The sequence below is a fragment of the Dendrobates tinctorius genome, unplaced genomic scaffold (genome assembly GCF_039654945.1).
Source record: "Dendrobates tinctorius isolate UK_male_01 unplaced genomic scaffold, ASM3965494v1 ptg000035l, whole genome shotgun sequence".
Lineage (NCBI taxonomy): Eukaryota > Metazoa > Chordata > Amphibia > Anura > Dendrobatidae > Dendrobates > Dendrobates tinctorius.
The window spans coordinates 7,770,260-7,791,363 of record NW_027361703.1 but is presented as its reverse complement, the minus strand read 5'-3'; the positions used below and the strand labels follow the sequence as shown (position 1 = coordinate 7,791,363).

General features: G+C 42.6%; 1 protein-coding gene across 12 annotated transcripts in view; it reads left to right on the top strand.

The window, feature by feature from the left end:
• Nucleotides 1-21,104, top strand: part of PPHLN1 (periphilin 1) — a 185,386-nt gene that overhangs the window by 9,746 nt on the left and 154,536 nt on the right. Inside the window, exon 1 of one of the 12 annotated variants that reach the window (XM_073573244.1) lies at nucleotides 8,665-8,800. The exons of 8 other annotated variants lie outside the window; for them this stretch is intronic. The gene's annotated coding sequence lies outside the window, so the exon portion shown is untranslated. Of the gene's footprint in view, nucleotides 1-8,664; nucleotides 8,801-8,859; nucleotides 8,884-8,975; nucleotides 9,116-21,104 lie in introns of those variants that run through there. 3 more of the 12 variants (XM_073573251.1, XM_073573248.1, XM_073573250.1) reach the window with 3 other exon arrangements.

Below are 21,104 nucleotides of genomic sequence, written 5' to 3'. Positions count from 1 at the left end.
TGCTGGGGAGGTTGCTGGTGCTGGGGAGGTGGATGGTATGTAATAGGAGGGGGAGGATGGAAAGTGGCTGGAGGGGGTGTAGATGTAATAGGAGGGGGAGGATGGAAAGTGGCTGGAGGGGGTGCAGGTGGAGGAACTACTGTGGTGGGAGGAGGAGGTTGGGAGGTAACTTGCTGGAGAGCAGCGTGGCATGAATGCATTACATGCATCTGCTGGGCAGGAGAGAGCGTTTCCATGCGCTCCACAACAGACCTGAAAAAGGTGTGGTTTGGCGAAGATCTTGCTTCTGAATGCATGGTTTGCAGAAGTGTCTTCACCTCCAGAATGCTGGAGTTGATCTGCTGATAGCCTGCGGAGATTTGCTCTGACAAGACTTTTAGACAGTTCTGGAAAGATGCATTCAGATGCAAGAACTCTGGCGCATAAGTCTTTTCCTGACCCCTCTGCCGCTGCCGCCCAGTACCCGCAGGTGTACTAGAGGTGGCAGGGGCAGAAGGGTGGGGTAAAGGGAAAGCGATCTCCTCACCAGCAGCTTCATGTAATGTAGGTGGCCACGATGCTCCTGTGCTGGTGGATGGGACAGATGGGTCGAATGTGTGGGAAGGCTGGGAAGGTGCAGATGTACCGGGGCGGTCGAAGTGTCCCTCGGTGCCGGTCTCCTCAGGGATCGCCTCAGAAGGGTCCAATCGTGCAGGCTCCCGAGTGCTGCTCACCGTGCTGTGGAATAAAGAGAAAAAAAAAACAATTAAAATAGTGACATGGTATGGCCCTGGCTGAAAAAAAAAGTTACATCTAAACATTTTTTTGTCACATGTGGTGTGTAATATTTACCTTCTGGTGAGCATTGTCTCCCGGAGGAACGACAGGGCTCGTGCGTACTTGTACTTGCTCCTGCGTCCTCCAGATCCACTCTGGGCCCGCATCTCTTTATTGAACTCCTTCTTGAAACGATCCCTCACAGACCGCCACCGCTTCACAATTCTCTCCCCTGAAACGAGAAAGGACAAAGTGGTTAGTATACAACATCAGTGTTTCCCAAACTCCAGTCCTCATGGTCCCCAGGGGTCATGTTTTCAGGATTTCCAAAGTAAATAGAAATCCTGAACACATGATCCGTGGGGACCACGAGGACTGGAGTTCGGGAAACACTGGTTTAAATCAAGCAACCGGTACTGTATATACTTACGCTCTTTAATCTGGGCCCGAGCTTCGAGGTCCTCCCAGCGGTCCACAAGGAGCGAACAGATTTCCTCCCAGAGTCGTCGGGTAACGATCAGGTCAGCGTGGCGGCGGTCAGCCATATTCCAGAGCGGCTCCCTTTCTCTGACGAGATCGATGAGGCGGTCCACATCAATCCCTCCATCCTCACCGTCAGAGTCGGGAGCACGCTGTGAAGGCTGTTAAAGAAAAAGACAAAAATAACATAATTAGCCTCCACAAAAGAAATGAAATAAAAAGTGCAAAAAAAACAAAGCAAAAATATTTATACTTACACGCTGGTGACCGCCGCGTTGCTGTCGCCGACGACCCTGGGAGGCACTGCGAGGACCTCTTGGCCGAGCACCAGATTGGGAAGACTAGAGAAGAAAACAAAAAATGTTATGTCTTTGGATGTAGGCATTTGTTTGCTGTGTGTGGTCTGCAGAACATTGTTTTCTATGTGTTGTGTGTAGTGTGATGTTGTGTTTCTGCGTTTGATGCAAAAAACTTACCAATTGTGAGCCCACTCCAAGTGTCTGTCCACCCCTTCCTTCTTCTGGGAGCTCCTCTTCATCTTGTGATTCCTGTTTTGAAATAAAAGGCAATGAATAGACATATATTACAGAGATGATGGATTTTGGAAATAAAAACTTACCGTCAAACGCTGACGATGCGAGGGAGGGCTCCCAGAAGATGTGCTCTCTTCCTCATGGCCAGACTCCATGGCTGTGGGTGGTGTTTCTGCTGCTGCCATTGCTGCTGCTGCTGCTGCATCTATTGGGCGGCTGTTGAATAAAGAGAAACAAAGGGCCAATGAATATCTTGATATTCCATAGCCCTAGTTTGGAGGAATGGGGGATTTGATAATTACCGTTTCTCATCTGCTGCTGGACTCCCCTCCCGTTGTTCAGCATGCTGCTCCATTTGGGGTGGTGCTGATGGTGCTGCTGCTGCAGATGTCTGCTGCCTTCTCCTGCTCCTGGTTCTTGGCTTGGGTGGCATGTTGGGTGTGGCTGAGGGTCCCATTGTCTTGCTTTTATATATGTCCTGTGGGCAGAGCTACTGAGCATGCTCAGACCAAAGAAACCGGATCCGGCGCATTGCGGCGCTCATAGGCTTTCATTGTATGAAAAAGCCGGACACGCCGGATCCGGTGTGTCCGGCTTTTTCGCCGGAGACAAAAAACGTTACAGTAGCCGTTTTTTCCAGACGCCGGATCGCGTCACATTGCCGGATCCGGCGAAAATCGGATGAAACGCATGGCCATCCGGCTCAATCCGGCTCTAATGCAAGTCAATGGGGGGGAAACCGGATCCGGCATTGCATTTCGCCGGATCCGTTTTTAGTCAAAAGCGCCGGATCGCGCCTGACGCCGAAAACCTGATGTGTGAAAGAGGCCTTAGGTGGGAATAAAGTGGTGACAACTTCTATTCCTCCGGTGTCTGCTGCAGGAACATCAGTATCCATACAGTTGTGGCCAAAAGTATTGACACCCCTGCAATTCTGTCAGATAATACTCAGTTTCTTCCTGAAAATTATTGCAAACACAAATTCTTTGGTATTATTATCTTCATTTAATTTGTCTTAAATGAAAAAACACAAAAGAGAATGAATCAAAAAGCAAAACATTGATCATTTCACACAAAACTCCAAAAATGGGCCAGACAAAAGTATTTTAAGAAAGGCACATCCAGCCCATAAACGGCAGCGCTTCCCAGGACTCACATCCAAAGATGATATTCCATATTTTTTTATAGGTTAAAAAAGAGAGACAACGCGTTTCGGATACAGTGTATATCCTTCTTCAGGTATCATAAAAACACAGTACAAATCCTAATAGTATAAAATTCAGTTACACTTATATATAGTAGCAACCTTTTATCCCAGTCTCAGAAACTTGATTTGGGGTGTGGACCAAGTTCAGGAACACACACCCACTGATTGATCCAACCTTGACAACATAGATGCAAGACGGAAAAACAAAAAAAAAACCAAAAGGAAAAAAAACCCAGGGAGAAAGAGAGAAAAAAAAAAAAAAAAAAAAAAAAGGCAACGTTCAAACTCTATGATATCATTCAATCCATTTGGATATAATGTTCCCAGACGATACATCCAAAACGTTTCTTTCCGGTTTAAAAGAGCATTCCTATTTGCAACACCAGAGGGTATCTGCTCCACTGGAGTTACTTTTATGTTAAAAAATTTTTTTATGGTTAATTAGTAGATGCCTTGAGAGACTATGTTTTAAAAAGCCGTTTTTTGCTCTATTTCTGTGACCATTAATGCGTGACCGCAGTGACTGCACAGTGCGTCCCACATATTGCAACCCGCAACTGCATGTGATTACATATACAACAAAACCACTGTTACAGCTGAGTCTTTGTGAAATCTCAAAGACCTCACCAGTACTATTACATTTGATGGTTTTAGCCCCGTGATCTAGGATCCCACAGGTACAACATTTTTTAGAGATGCATTTAAAAACTCCGGTTCCTTGAGAAACACCACATAAAATTTGATCCATACTTTTTTTTATAGTTTTTTCCTTTTGAATCCAACTTTTTTTAATTTACTGGGGGCCACCAAATTTTTCAAAGTTTTCCCCCTTCTATATGTAATCCCTGGTTTATCAGGGAGATGTTTTCCCAAAACAGGGTCACGCTTCAAGATATACCAATATTTTGAAAGCACAGTTCTTATTACTTTATTTCCCCTATTGAATGTGGTCACAAAATTCCGTTTCCAGCGATCATCACTTTTTTCTTTACAAATGGTCAAATTATCCCTCTTCCTATTTTTTTCCTTTTAAACATTCCTTCTGTGTTTCTACAGTCTAAAATTCTAAAAAGAAAATTTAAGGAAAAAAGATACCCAAAAAATTTGAAAATTAGTGCATATAGGGATAACAAAGTAAAAACACAGGAGGAATGTTTAAAAGGAAAAAATAGGAAGGGGGATAATTTGACCATTTGTAAAGAAAAAAGTGATGATCGCTGGAAACGGAATTTTGTGACCACATTCAATAGGGGAAATAAACTAATAAGAACTGTGCTTTCAAAATATTGGTATATCTTGAAACGTGACCCTGTTTTGGGAAAACATCTCCCTGATAAACCAGGGATTACATATAGAAGGGGGAAAACTTTGAAAAATTTGGTGGCCCCCAGTAAATTAAAAAAACAGTTGGATTCAAAAGGAAAAAACTATAAAAAAAAAAAAAAGTATGGATCAAATTTTATGTGGTGTTTCTCAAGGAACCGGAGTTTTTAAATGCACCTCTAAAAAATGTTGTACCTGTGGGATCCTAGATCACGGGGCTAAAACTATCAAATGTAATAGTACTGGTGAGGTCTTTGAGATTTCACAAAGACTCAGCTGTAACAGTGATTTTGTTGTATATGTCATCACATGCAGTTGTGGTTTGCAATATGTGGGACGCACTGTGCAGTCACTGCGGTCACGCATTAATGGTCACAGAAATAGAGCAAAAAACGGCTTTTTAAAACATAGTCTCTCAAGGCATCTACTAATTAAACATAAAAATTGTTTTAACATAAAAGTAACTCCGGTGGAGCAGATACCCTCTGGTGTTGCAAATAGGAATGCTCTTTTAAACCGGAAAGAAACGTTTTGGATATATCGTCTGGGAACATTATATCCAAATGGATTGAATGATATCATAGAGAGAGTTTGAACGTTGCCTTTTTTTTTTTTTTTCTTTCTCCCTGGGTTTTTTTCCTTTTGGGTTTTTTTTTTTTTTTTTTCCCGTCTTGCATCTATGTTGTCAAGGTTGGATCAATCAGTGGGTGTGTTCCTGAATTGTGTTCCTGAACTTGGTCCACACCACAAATCAAGTTTCTGAGACTGGGATAAAAGGTTGCTACTATATATAAGTGTAACTGAATTTTATACTATTAGGATTTGTACTGTGTTTTTATGATACCTGAAGAAGGATATACACTGTATCCGAAACGCGTTGTATCTCTTTTTTAACCTATAAAAAAATATGGAATATCATCTTTGGATGTGAGTCCTGGGAAGCGCTGCCGTTTATGGGCTGGATGTGTTTTTCTTGATTTACTCTTCCTGTGTGAGCCTGAACTTGGCTCTTTCACTTGGATCCACCCGAGGCAAGCTGCAAGCCCTGTCTTCTGGGAAGTATCCCAAAAGGAAGGATTTTTGATGATAATCTAAAGCTATATTAGTCTTCTATCAGGTGAGTGCATAAAATTGTGCACCCTTTAAAGACTACAATATTGTGTTTACGCACTTAGGGCGCCGCAAATTGTCTGTTCTTCTCTCCCAAACAGGTTTTTTTTTGCTCAGACAAAAGTATTGGCACCCTCAGCCTAATACTTGGTTGCACAACCTTTAGCCAAAATAACTGCGACCAACCGCTTCCGGTAACCATCAATGAGTTTCTTACAATGCTCTGCTGGAATTTTAGACCATTCTTCTTTGGCAAACTGCTCCAGGTCTCTGATATTTGAAGGGTGCCTTCAACAAACTTCCATTTTTAGATCTCTCAACAGATGTTCTATGGGATTCACGTCTGGACTCATTGCTGGCCACCTTAGAAGTCTGCAGTGCTTTCTCTCAAACCATTTTCTAGTGCTTTTTGAAGTGTGTTTTGGGTCATTGTCCTGCTGGAAGACCCATGACCTCTGAGGGAGACCCAGCTTTCTCACACTGGGCCCTACATTATGCTGCAAAAATTGTTGGTAGTCTTCATACTTCATAATGCCATGCACACGGTCAAGCAGTCCAGTGCCAGAGGCAGCAAAGCAACCCCAAAACATCAGGGAACCTCTGCCATGTTTGACTGTAGGGACCGTGTTCTTTTCTTTGAATGCCTCTTTTTTTTTTTCTCCTGTAAACTCTATGTTGATGCCTTTGCCCAAAAAGCTCTACTTTTGTCTCATCTGACCACAGAACATTCTTCCAAAACGTTTTAGGCTTTTTTAGGTAAGTTTTGGCAAACTCCAGCCTGGCTTTTTTATGTCTCGGGGTAAGAAGTGGGGTCTTCCTGGGTCTCCTTCCATACAGTCCCTTTTCATTCAGACGCCGACGGATAGTACGGGTTGACACTGTTGTACCCTCGGACTGCAGGGCGGCTTGAACTTGTTTGGATGTTAGTCGAGGTTCTTTATCCAACATCCGCACAATCTTGCGTTGAAATCTCTTGTCAATTTTTCTTTTCCGTCCACATCTAGGGAGGTTAGCCACAGTGCCATGGGCTTTAAACTTCTTGATGACACTGCGCACGGTAGACACAGGAACATTCAGGTCTTTGGAGATGGACTTGTAGCCTTGAGATTGCTCATGCTTCCTCACAATTTGGTTTCTCAAGTCCTCAGACAGTTCTTTGGTCTTCTTTCTTTTCTCCATGCTCAATGTGGTACACACAAGGACACAGGACAGAGGTTGAGTCAACTTTAATCCATGTCAACTGGCTGCAAGTGTGATTTAGTTATTGCCAACACCTGTTAGGTGCCACAGGTAAGTTACAGGTGCTGTTAATTACACAAATTAGAGAAGCATCACATTATTTTTCGAACAGTGCCAATACTTTTGTCCACCCTCTTTTTTTATGTTTGGTATGGAATTATATCCAATTTGGCTTTAGGACAATTCTTTTTGTGTTTTTTTCTTTTAAGACAAATTAAATGAAGATAATACCAAAGAATTTGTGTTTGCAATCATTTTCAGGAAGAAACTGAGTATTATCTGACAGAATTGCAGGGGTGTCAATATTTTTGGCCACAACTGTACAACCTTGGGGACCGGACCCCGGCCATGCACTTCAAACTTGAGGAAGGGCTCTGCTCTGACCCTAGTCCTTAGTTCTCTTCTTCTCCTTACGTTCCGTACTAAACTATCTTCCTTCTGAAGAATCAGGCTTTCTATGGCTCTTTCCTGTGTCAGCAGCTCCATGTCACAGGAGTCTGCTGCAGCACTTCCTTCACTCCATCCCTCTCAGGGGACTTCTCTCACAGACTGACCTTTTCCTAATATTCTCCTGCTCTCATGTGCAGTCTAAGCTCCACCCACCTCCCAGCACTCTTCGTGTTCCAAGCAGGGAGCCACCAAAGGTGCTTTGCTACACTACTATGTTGTGTGGGATGCCGATGTTGGAGTGTGGTCAGGTGTCTCCACCTTACCTGGATAGTGGGATACCACACCTCAGGAGGAGGTGCAGTACCTCTGTGGCGACTGAACCCTCAGGGGCGCCACATAATTATAGGTCCTGTGTGCACAGAGAAGCCCAGGAACATCATTGATGGCATTTAGCAGTGAGGGGCTTCGATGGCCGGTGGATCTCTGGGAGGGTGAGGATGGGGTCCGTGCATGGGTGGGCGTGGCGGCTCAGTGCAATGCGGGAAAAATAAGCTCCCGCCCGGTATGGTTGGGAGGTATGCATTAGCCGCCCTGCAGGGGCCCCCTGGAGCCTCTGGGCCCCAGTGCAGCCACATCGGTTGAACCGGCGGTATGTCCACCCATGGACTGATCGCCTCCATGCCACGCCGCATAGATGCAGTAATTGATGCCAATGGAGCTCCGACCAATGATTGAGTGCATTTACTGAACATACATTTCAGTAGGCCAACATTTTGAATTTTAAAATCATTTTTCAAGCTGGTGTTATAAAGTATTCTAATTTACTGAGATAATGACTTTTGGGTTTTCATTGTCTGTAAGCCATAATCATCAACATTAACAGAAATAAACACATGAAATAGATCCCTCTGTTATGACTCTATATATGAGTTTCACTTTTTGTATTGAAGAACTGAAATAAATTAAATTTTTGATATTCTAATTTAGTGAGATACACCTGTACATTTCTGTGTAGCTGTCATGCTGGGGTCAGGATAGTCGCCGACCAGTGTGTACACTACGATGCCGCCATCGTCATACGGCCGTCTGACTAGGGGTAGTGCGGGATCGGTGGCTCAGAGAGATTTAACCTCTTAAAAACACTAGTTACTTGTTCTCTTAGATTTGCCCACCTTGATGCCAGATCTGATGCCCAAAAGTCGCCTGGACCAGGCTGGAGTTACCTGCGTCTGATACGAGGCATCCCTGTGTAATGGTGGTGGGAGACTAGCGGCACAAGGTCATTTAACCCTTTGAAAACACCATTTACTCATTGACTGCCCACTTTGATGCCAGCTGAAATGCCCTGAGCTTGTTGGGTTTGGCTGGAGTGACCTGAGTTTGGTGGGAGTCATCCTTATCTGTGTCTCTGTTGTATGCATCAGATGCCCAACGTTAACCCTTCTGGTAGCACCCACTGATGCCCATTTTTGTGCCATTTTTATCTTTTTTGTAGCCGCTGTGAGGTGCAGTCACCTTCATCACATCGTATTCTATTACTGTGATCATTTCTTACTGTTAAAAAACCTGTAAAAAAATTAGCAAATAAGAAACTGCTAAACATGAAAGCCTTTCCAGCGGCCATGCGGCTGAGCCAGGAACAACAAGAAAGCTGCTGCTGCACAATTGTGTCCCGCACGGCGCCCCGTCCCTGGGTGGCTGCCCAGTCACGTGACCAGAAGCCGAGCGCACCGGAAGTTGTGAGAGCAGCGGAGGAGCAGAGGTGGGTGCACCTGCCTGAGTGGTGAGGGCCGCTGCCCGGTGTGTGCCACCTGTGCCAGTAGGCTGCTGTATGATAAGCTGGTGGTGAGGAGCCCGCAGCCGCCACCTCAGGGGGATGGGGAAGGCATGGCAGTGCCACGGTGCACGCTTGCGTGCATTGGAGCAGTGCGCTGTGGTTGTGATGCTGCCAGTCTGGGGCCGGCAGGATTCTGCCACCAGCACAAATGAAGTAAACACTGTGCCACCATTTTTCGAGCCCCCTACCATCTTCATCTTTCGGCTGATGGAGCAGTGTGAAGGTGGATGCCATTTTGAGGTCGACACAACATTTCCTTTTGCATTTTTGGGGGGATGGTGCAAGGACTAGGAAACTAATTTTGGCTTTTTGATTTTTGTTTTCTTTTTTCTGTATTTACCGATTGGGATAATTGTATATTTTGACAGATTGGACGTTTATGGATGTGTGTGTGTGTTTAATAACTTTTTTTAAGTGGGGTAAAAGGCAGGTGATTTTCAAATTTCTATGTTTTTTTTAATCATTTTTTAAAACTATTTTTTTTTTCTTTTATTAGTCCCAAGCAGGGATTTGAATCGGTTTGTCTTTTCGGCTATACTTTATAGTGCAATACAATGGCTTTGCAGCATATGGCAAAAATCCCAGTTTCCCATGGAGCCCAGCTCTAGGCCAGTCTTCATAGGAGCACTGGCATGGCAGGCACATGGCTCTTCACCAAGCTATCGGCTGCCATGGCAAGCCCATCATCGTGTCGTGGCCACAGAGAAAGGCTCGCCCTCTGGCCGGGCACAGAATATGTCGCTGTTAAAGATTGACAGTGGCGGTTAATATCATTAGGCAGATGATGGCTTAATAACACACCCATTGTCTGCCTGTAATGGTGCGGGCTCGTGTCCTGAGCCTGCTCAGAGTTTGCTGTGGAATAAGCAGGGGCTTAATCTGGGGTAATATTTTCAGCATGAAGTAGCATGCTATACATTTCATATCTGCAGAATCAGTCAATTTACACTGCGGGTGACATTCTCTCGCTGCTGCTGTAATTCTGCTGGAGTGTGTGCAGGACACATCACATGTAGGAACACGTGTTCCCTATCGTCAAGGTGATTTTGAGTACTGACTGCGTGAGAAGTGGATCTGAAGAATGTGCTATCTTCAGGGGCCACAGTGGCATATTCTTCCTTTATTTTACTCTGCAGCCTTCCTGTCATCTTCTCTTTCCTTTACGTGTAAGGCCGGTTTCACATTAGCGCATTTTATGCGCGCGCACGGCCGGGGGTAGCTCCGCCCCCGATCCGGCTCTCTGCCCGGCGTGCCCGCCCCTTCCTTGTAGCGCCGCCTCCTAGCGGACAGCGGCGCCTGCGATCGGCGCACCCTATCTTTAGCATAGGGTGCGCCGATCGTGCGCAGGTCGTGCGCTAGTTGCGCTTTGACCTGCGCTGCGCACTTTTGACGGTGCGCCGTGCGCGCCAAAATCGAACTTTTCGGATTTTGGCGCGCACGGCGCACCGTCATAAGTGCGCAGCGCAGGTCAAAGCGCAACTAGCGCACGGCCTGCGCACGATCGGCGCACCCTATGCTAAAGATAGGGTGCGCCGATCGCAGGCGCCGCTGTCCGCTAGGAGGCGGCGCTACAAGGAAGGGGCGGGCACGCCGGGCAGAGAGCCGGATCGGGGGCGGAGCTACCCCCGGCCGTGCGCGCGCATAAAATGCGCTAATGTGAAACCGGCCTTAGTGAGCATAAGGCCAGCACCAAGCACCCGACTCATTAGGCTATGTGCACACGTAGTTTTAGGTGCTGCGCATTTGTCCGTGCGGATTTGGGAAAATCAGCCTGCGGTTTCACACCTCTACAGAAGATTACCTGCTTTTTCAGTGACTATTTTACATTGTGATTTTACCCACTGGCCGATTCTTGCCATGTTTTCCTATATTCCTCGGCTTCTTTCAATTGCTTGATGTTTATTCTTGATGGTGTCCAGCCAGCAGTACTTTGGTCTCCCCTATTTCCTTTGACCATTTTGATTAGTATTTCTCTTTCTAGTGAATTTACCCTCATCCCATGTGCAAAAATATGTTCGTATCTGTTTGGTCATCTTGCCTTTCTAGGACATCGCTGAGTTTATATGATCCGTGTCGCAAATGGCAACACAATTCTACATCACTTATTCTCACAGAACGACAATGTCGGCACCATGACTAGTAAAATCTTAGCCAAGCGTAGAAGCCAGCAGTAATAACTCACAGTAAGGCTGGCGTGATTCCGACCTGTCAAGTTACTTATCTGCCGGCAGTATGTTATAGAGCAGGAGGAGCTGATCAAATGAATATACGTTTGTTGGGAAAGTTTCCGTAAAGCTTACATTTTATTCATTAAGATCCCTGGAGTTGGTATACATATGAGTCCAGTGGGCGGTTCCTTCTAGTGATTGACAATCTCCTATGCATGACTGCATGTAGAGATAGCTGGCAGTCACTAGTAGGTCTGCTCACTGGATTTGTATACATACAAACACATGGGGTATGAGTATCGATGGATAAAATACTAGTTAAAGTGAATTTTTCCTAACAAATCAATATATCGGTCTGCTCAGCTTCTCCTCTATACTGCAGTGTCCACAAACCAGTCTGCATGTACAATGGGACAGGTTCAGTTTAAATCAAAGAAAAAAGATGCTGAGAACTGAAGATATATTCTTCATGCCTTACAGTTCATTTGAGGTTTTGCCCCCTAGTAGTCAGAACTGAATTTCCTGGTGGCTATAGCAATGCTTTTATTCATTCTTTTAGTTCATGATCACAGCATGTTCCCTCTGCCACCCCATCAGGACTATATTCACACTTGCCTTTAGACATTCTTTTGGTCTGTTGAAGTTTAAGGCACAGACACATGGAAGTAATGTGCAAAAAAGATCAGTTACTTAAATTAGAAGTAATACTCTCTTGATTATTATGGGGTCCATCTGGGTTTTCCGTTGTGTTATATTAGTGCAGCATGAAGAACTTTTATCCATTTTAAAAACTGCCATGTAATGGGAATCAGTTTGTCCCCATAATAATAGAGTCCCTCTGTTGTCGTTTGCTTCAGTTATGCAAAGCATCCCTTTTAGACATTTTGTTTGTCCAGTGCAAAAACAGAGCAGACAAATGAAATATCCATATGAAAGTGTGAGTGCAGCTTATAATGTGCACCTTCAATACGTTTTGGAGGTGGATGACATTTTGGGGTCGATACGACGCTCCTTTTTGCATACATGGGGGGACTAGAAAACTAATTTTGGCTTTTCTATTTTTTTTTTCTTTTTACGGCATTTCCCGATTGGGTTAATTGTATGTTTTGACAGATTGGACTTTTATGGATGTGATCGTGTGTATTTTTTAATAACTTTTTTTAATGGATAAAAGGGAGGCAATTTCAGATATATACAGTTGTGGCCAAAAGTATTGACACCCCTGCAATTCTGTCAGATAATACTCAGTTTTTTCCTGAAAATGATTGCAAACACAATTTATTTGGAATTATCATCTTCATTTAATTTGTCTTAAATTAAAAAACACAAAAAGAATTGTCCTAAAGCCAAATTGGATATAATTCCACACCAAACATAAAAAAGAGGGTGGACAAAAGTATTGGCACTGTTCGAAAAATCATGTGATGCTTCTCTAATTTGTGTAATTAACAGCACCTGTAACTTACCTGTGGCACCTAACAGGTGTTGGCAATAACTAAATCACACTTGCAGCCAGTTGACATGGATTAAAGTTGACTCAACCTTTGTCCTGTGTCCTTGTGTGTGCCACATTGAGCATGGAGCAAAGAAAGAAGACCAAAGAACTGTCTGAGGACTTGAGAATCCAAATTGTGAGGAAGCATGAGCAATCTCAAGGCTACAAGTCCATCTCCAAAGACCAGAATGTTCCTGTGTCTACCGTGCGCAGTGTCATCAAGAAATTTAAAGCCCATGGCACTGTGGCTAACCTCCCTAGATGTGGATGGAAAAGAAAAATTGACAAGAGATTTCAACGCAAGATTGTGTGGATGTTGGATAAAGAACATCGACTAACATCCAAATAAGTTCAAGTCGCCCTGCAGTCCAAGGGTACAACAGTGTCAACCCGGCGTCTGAATGAAAAGGGACTATATGGTAGGAGATCCAGGAAGACCCCACTTCTTACCCCGAGACATAAAAAAAGCCAGGCTGGAGCTTGCCAAAACTTACCTGAAAAAGCCTAAAGCGTTTTGGGAGAATGTTCTCTGGTCAGATGAGACAAAAGTAGAGCTTTTTGGGTAAAGGCATCAACATAGAGTTTACAGGAGAAAAAAAGAGGCATTCAAAGAAAAGAACACGGTCCCTACAGTCAACCATGGCGGAGGTTCCCTGATGTTTTGGGATTGCTTTGCTGCCTCTGGCACTGGACTGCTTGACCGTGTGCATGGCATTATGAAGTATGAAGACTACCAACAAATTTTGCAGCATAATGTGAGAAAGCTGGGTCTCCCTCAGAGGTCCTGGGTCTTCCAGCAGGACAATGTTCCAAAACACACTTCAAAAAGCACTAGAAAATGGTTTGAGAGAAAGCACTGGAGACTTCTAAGGTGTCCAGCAATGAGTCAAGACCTGAATCCCATAGAACACCTGTGGAGAGATCTAAAAATGGCAGTTTGGAGAAGGCACCCTTCTAATATCAGGGACCTGGAGCAGTTTACCAGAGAAGAATGATCTAAAATTCCAGCAGAGCATTGTAAGAAACTCATTGATGGTTACCGGAAGCGGTTGGTCACAGTTATTTTGGCTAAAGGTTGTGCAACCAAGTATTAGGCTGAGGGTGCCAATACTTTTGTCTGGCCCATTTTTGGAGTTTTGTGTGAAATGATCAATGTTTTGCTTTTTGCTTCATTCTCTTTTGTGTTTTTTCATTTAATACAAATTAAATGAAGATAATAATACCAAAGAATTTGTGTTTGCAATCATTTTCAGGAAGAAACTGAGTATTATCTGACAGAATTGCAGGGGTGTCAATACTTTTGGCCACAACTGTGTGTGTATGTGTGTGTGTGTGTATATATATATATATATATATATATATATATATATATATATATATATATATATATATATATATATATATATATATATATAATTTTTTTTTTTTTTTAAACCTTTATATTTTTTTTTCTAGTCCCATGCAGGGATTTGAACCTGTTTGTCTTTTCACCTTTACTTTGTACTGTAATTCAATGGTATTGCAGTGTATAGCAAAAATTAGTTTCCTATGAAGCCTAGCCCTAGGTCTGCCGCCATAACAGGTACATGGTTCTTCAGCAAGCTATCGGCTGCTATGGCAAACCCATCATCAATTGTGTTGTGGGCAGAGCAGGCGCAGTATATGTCGCTGTCATAGATTGACACTGGCATTTTGGGTATCTCCTTTTCTAACTCACAAATTAATCATATTTATAGGAACTCCCATGGCCCTTCACAGTGTGTACGAATTCGGGAAAACTCATTTAAAATTATTACTAAATGGTATATTACACCAATCAAATTCGAAGATGGCAACATACTGCAGAGACAAATTGTTGGAGATGCGGAGAGAACGATGGCAGCTATATACACTTATGGTGGTCTTGTTCGGCACTTTAATCCTTTTGGAAAGAAGTATCCACAATCATATGCAAAGTACTAGGCAAACGCGCCATCCTGAAGCCAGAAAATGTTTTATTAAATTTTCCACTCTGCGAGAAAGATAAAGTAGCGAACAAACTAGCTCAATTTATCCTGGCAGCCGGGAAATCTTTGATCCCTATCAATTGGAATACCGCAGTCACACCCACTACACCAGGGTTCCCCAACTCCAGTCCTCAAGACCCACCAACAGGTCATGTTTTCAGGATTTCTTTAGTATTGCCCAGATGCTGATTCCATCACCTGTGCAATACAAAGGAAATCCTGAAAACATGACCTGTTGGTGGGCCTTGAGGACTGGAGTTGGGGAACATTGCACTACACAGCAACTTTACTCAAAAATGTATCAAATTTTTTATGTAGAAGAACTAGCAGCAAGAGTTAATCATAGTTCTACTAAATGTAATAATATTTGGAGATATTGGTCCCAATTTAGGACACAATCATCCTTTCACTCAGTAATTACTCTAATTTTTTTTCATTAGACACATATCCCAAGGTGCTACCCCCATTCCCATCTTCCTTCTTCACCACATGCCCACCTGCCCTGTTGATCCCACCCTGTCTTCCCTTTCCTCCTCTCGTCTTCTCGTCAACAAAAATTGAAATCTGAAACTGTCTATTATTCCTTTGTTTGCAGTGTTTGAGAATCTGACACACAAAAAAACTTCTGCTCTATTTTTTTTAATATTTGTATTACTGTTTTTAGCACTGATTTGATTGATTTCTCGATCACTGTTTATTTGCAAATTTCTCTATAAAAAGAACGTTGAAAGAAAGACAGTGGCATTTAACAGGTTAATATCATAATTGTAAAGTGCTGCGGAATATGTTGGCGCTATATAAATAAAAATTATTATTTATTATTATTATTATTAGGCAGATGATGGCTTAGGCCTGTTTCACACATCCGTTTTTTGGCATCCGCCATCCGTTTTTTTTGCATCCGTTTTTGTGTGGAAAAACGGATCCGTTTCCGTTTTACCGCAAACGGATCCGTTTTTTTGAAGGATCCGCGGTAATGGAAGTCTATGGGACCAAAAAACGGATCCTCCAAAAAAATGGCGGATCCGTTTTTTAACAGAAAACGACGGGTTTGGACTGATTTTAAAAAACGGAAGTGTGATCCAGGCCTTAATAACACACCCATTGTCTGCCTGGAATGGTGTGGGCTCGTGTCCTGAGCCTGCTCCAGACAAGCGCTGTACATACACAGGGTTAAGTATTTGGTGCGGAATAGGCAAGGGCTTAATCTGGGGTAATATTTGCAGAATGAAATTGCATGCTATATATTTCATATCTGCAAAGCCTTATACAGGTAGGACCTTCAATAAAGCATGAAAAAGATGCGGCACTCACCCAATTTGCAGTGCGATATTACTTTATTCAACCATTAAAGGTCATACAGCATAGGGCAGGCAGAAAACATGAGGCATGCGGGGAGAACGAACGGACCACAGCCGTTTCGTGTGCAAAGACGCTTCAACCGGTCCAGGTGTGTAATTACGTGATGTTATTTCCTTAAATAGGTCTATGACTAACAACAAGTGAACAGTTAAAATCATGAACAACAATTTCAATTTAAAAACAAATAACATAATTACATCTTGATGCTGACTGAACAAACAATGAAAGGATCAAAACAATTTTTTTTTTCTTTTTCGTTTCAACAAAATCTTTTTACAATGGAGTAAAGAAAAAAGTAAAAAATTCCTTACAAGAAGATAGGTTGGATCTTTCTATCATTCAGCCCTATTGGACCCTGCACTTTTGATTTAATTATCCATCTGGCTTCATGTCTCATCAAGACTTTATTATGATTACCTCCTTGTGGTGGAAATTTTACAATTTCTAAACCAGCAAAGCGTAATAATTCAGGGTTGGAGTTATGTTTTTCTTGCATTTGTTGTATCAAGCGCAAAGACCCTTTGCCTGTACTAATAGAATGGTAATGTTGGCGAAATCTTGTTGCAAGTGGTCTAATAGTTTTTCCTATGTAAAAAAATGAACAAGGACAAAACAAAATATATACCACGAATTTACTTTTACAAGAAATAAAATATTTTACCCAATGCTGAATGGGTCCGATTTTAAGAGGATTAGAAGTCATATGTGACAGTAATTACAATTACCGCATTTAAAATTGCCTTTTGGTGAATTTTTTTGTAACCAATCTTTATCAAGAGGGAGCAAACGATTGTGTACTAGAAGATCAGCTATATTATGAGTGCGTTTGTATGCAAATTGCGGGACAGTGGTACTAATTTCTTGCAAATCTTTATCGGAACGCAAGACATGCCAATTTTTTCTAATTGCTGTATGTACAATTCTATCAATAGAACTGTGTTTAAAGCTGAAAATAAGTCCAGTTTCTATAGGAACTTTAGGTTTCATGCCTCAGTCATCCGATACAATAGATGTGAATGATATTGTTGCTTTGAGTATAGCTGATCCGTCAGTGAGTATTGAGTCTGTTTGAAACATTGGTGTTACTATCACCTCAGAACCGTTTACAGGAGGGGTAAAATCCAATTATATGCCCCCCATTTCCCCAGGGAATGTTATTGACTTATTTCACGATTTAGTAATAAAAGATGTGGATGCTTTGTATTATGATACACCCGCAAAAAATCTGTTAAAGAGTTGAAGGCTTTGCGTGATATACAAAAGTGGGATGATGTGGTAATCCGCAAGGCGGATAAAGGAGGAAACATCGTCATCCTAGATAGGGAATAATACATTAAGGAAGCTTTATCACAATTGAAAGATACTTCGACTTATGTACCTTTGGATCAAAATCCGACAGATTCAAAAATAAATTGAGAACTTTTTTAAGAAAAAATGTCGTAAAAGGCGTTTTAACAAAAAAGAGAGCAGAATATCTGATGCCTGATTATCCTGAGATTGCTCATTGGTACAGCATTCCAAAAATACATAAGTCCACCACGCAACCTCCGGGTCGCCCTATAATCTCGGGCATCAATTCACTGACAGAACCATTATCGCAGTATTTAGACTGGCTTCTTAAACCATTACTTTCCCAGATTCCTTCTTATGTAAAAGATTCAGGGGATTTTATTTCTATTCTAAAAAATTTCGATTGGCAGCCAAGTTTCTCCTTAACCTCTATCGATGTAGTGAATCTTTACACACGGATCCCTCAAAAAAATGCAATTGAGGCAATTCAGAAAATGTTAATGAATTCTGATAAGAATCCTGACTGGATTGCTTTTATTTTGGACGGATAGGACTTTGTATTATCTCACAATGCGTTTAAATTTTTGAACCAATGGTATCGTCAGATAATCGGTACTGCTATGGGGACGCCCGTAGCATGCGTTTTTGCAAATTTGTTTCTAGCAGCATTTGAAGAAAAATATTTCAAACATGTCCAATCCATTCTTAAAGCATATCCCTATTTTCTTGAGATTTTTGGATGATATTTTCATAATATGGGACGGTTCTCAGAATGAATTTAATAATTTTGTCAAATATTTAAATTAAATTAACGTGGAAAAAATGCGATTCACTTCTTGTTTTGGGCAGAAGAACAGAGTTTTTTTAATGTAAAAATCGATTTTTGTAGATGGTAACATGATTACCAAGGTACATAGAAAATCGACTGCGACCAATTCACTTCTACATTTTAGTAGTGCACACCCTATGCACACGAAAAAAGGGCTTCCCTTTAGTCAGATGATTAGATTAAGGAAAATGAATAATAACGATGATATCTTTAACCCCTTCCTGACATCCGACGTACTATCCCGTCCACGGTACCCGGGCCCGTATGACCGTGGACGGGATAGTACGTCTACCGCGATCAGCGGCGCCCACGTGGTGAGCGCCGCTGATCGCGGCCGGGTGTCAGCTGATTATCACAGCTGACACCCGGCACTGTGTGTCAGGGGCGGTCACGGACCGCCCCCGACACGTTAACCCCTTGCACACCGCGATCAAACATGATCGCGGTGTACCGGGAGTTAAAGGGAAGCATCGGCAGGGAGGGGGCTCCCTCCGTGCTTCCCTGAGCCCCCCACGGCAGCGCAATGTGCAGCGCTGCTGCGGGGGGCTCCTATCCTCCAGGCCCCCGAATCCAAGATGGCGACGGGGGCCTTCGGGAACCTGAGGAAGCAGGCTTCCTCAGTGCCTGCAAAGCGCAGGCAAGAGGAAGTCTGCTTCAATGCCTGTGACAGATTGCTGATCTGTCACAGTGATCTGTGATGTGACAGATCAGCGATCTGTCACAGGACAGTGATGTCCCACCTGGGACTATGTAATAAAGTAAAAAAAATAAAAAAAATGTAAAAATAAATTTAAAAAAATCGCCAAATAAATTAGAAAAAAAAAAAAATATTCCCTCAATAAATCCATTTTTTGGAAATAATAAAAAAACAAAACAATAAAAGTACACATATTAGGTATCGCCGCGTCCGTAATGACCCGCCCTATAAAACTGTCCCATTAGTTAAGCCTTTTAGCGAACCCCTTAAAAAATAAAAATAAAAAACGAAGCAAAAAATGATTTATCATACCACCGAACAAAAAGTGCAATAACTCGCGATCAAAAAGACGCATATAAATATCCATGGTACCGCTGAAAACGTCATCTTGTCCTGCAAAAAACGAGCCGCCACACAGCATCATCAGCGAAAAAATAAAAAAGTTATAGCTCACAGAATAAAGCGATGCAAAAATAATTATTTTTTATATAAAATAGTTTTCATTGCATAAAACCGACAAAAGCATAAAAAAACGACCTAAATGAGGTATCGCTGTAACCGTACTGACCCGAAGAATAAAACCGCTTTATCAATTTTACCGCACGCGGAACGGTGTAAACGCACCCCCCCAAAAGAAATTCATGAAACGCTGGTTTTTGTTCATTCTGCGTCCCAAAAATAGGAATAAAAAGCGATCAAAAAAATGTCACGTGCCCGAAAATGGTACCAATAAAAACGTCAACTCGTCCCGCAAAAAATAAGACCTCACATGACTCAGTGGGTCAAAATACGGAAAAATTATAGCTCTCAAAATGTGGTGATGCAAAAACTATTTTACAATAAAAAGCGTCTTTTAGCGTGTGACAGCCGCCAAACATAAAAACCGCCATAAATAGTAAGTCAAACCCCCCCGTTATCACCCCCTTAGTTAGGGAAAAATAATAAAACTAAAAAAGTATTTATCTCCATTTTCCCGTTAGGGTAAGGCTGTGTGCACACGCTGCGGATTAGGTGCGGATTTTGTAAAATCCGCAGGTGAAACCGCAGGTCAAAAGACCTGCAGTTTTACCTGCAGATTGCTCTGCGGTTTTGTCCTGCGGTTTTTCATCTCCTCAATAGAGGAGATGGCAAACCGCAGGAGAATCCGCAGAAAGAATTGACATGTCAATTCTTTCTGCGGATTGAAAACCACAGATAATCCGCGCGGAAAATTCCGCACCGTCTGCACTGCGGTTTTTGATTCCCATAGGGAATCATGGTACTGGGGTCCGCAGCAGCCAAAACCGCTGCGGAACCGCAGCAAAATCCGCAGCGTGTGCATACAGCCTTAGGGTTAGGGCTAGGGTTAGGGCTCAGATTAGGGTTAGGGGTGTGTTGGGGTTAGGGTTGGAGTTATAATTGGGGGTTTCCACTGTTTGGGCACATCAGGGGCTCTCCAAATGCAACATGGCGTCTGATCTCAATTCCAGCCAATTCTGAGTTGAAAAAGTCAAATGGTGCTCCTTCCCTTCCAAGCTCTGCCATGCGCCCAAACAGTGTTTTACCCCCACATATGGGGTATCAGCCTACTCAGGACAAATTGCAAAACAATTTTTGGGGTCCAATTTCTCCTGTTACCCTTAGGAAAATAAAAAATTGGGGGCAAAAATATCATTTTTGTGGAAATAAATGATTTTTTTATTTTCACGTCCGAGTGTTATAAACTTCTGTGAAGCACTTGGGGGTTCAAAGTGCTCACCACACATCTAGATAAGTTCCGTGGGGGGTCTAGTGTCCAAAATGGGGTCACTTGTAGGGGGTTTCCACTGTTTAGGTACATCAGGGACTCTCCAAACGTGACATGGCGTCCGATCTGAATTCCAGCCAATTTTGCATTGAAAAAGTCAAACGGCGCTCCTTCCATTCTGAGCTCTGCCATGCGCCGAAACAGTCGTTCCCCCCCCCCCACAAATCAGGTATCATCGTTCTCAGGACAAATTGCACAATAACTTTTGCAGTCCAATTTCTCCTGTTACCCTTGGTAAAATAAAAAAAATTGAACCTGAAGTATTTTTTTTGTGAAAAAAAGTTAGATGTTCATTTCTTTTTAAATATTCAAAAAAATTCCTGTGACGCACCTAATGGGTTAATAAACTTCTTGAATGTGGTTTTGAGCACCTTAAGGGGTGCAGTTTTTAGAATGGTGTCACTTTTGGGTATTTTCTATCATATAGACCCCTCAAAGTGGCTTCAAATGTGATGTGGTCCTAAAAATAAAATGGTGTTGTAAAAATGAGAAATCGCTGGTCAACTTTTAACCCTTATAACTTCCTAACAAAAAAAATTTTGGTTCCAAAATTGTGCTGATGTAAAGTAAACATGTGGGAAATGTTACTTATCAAG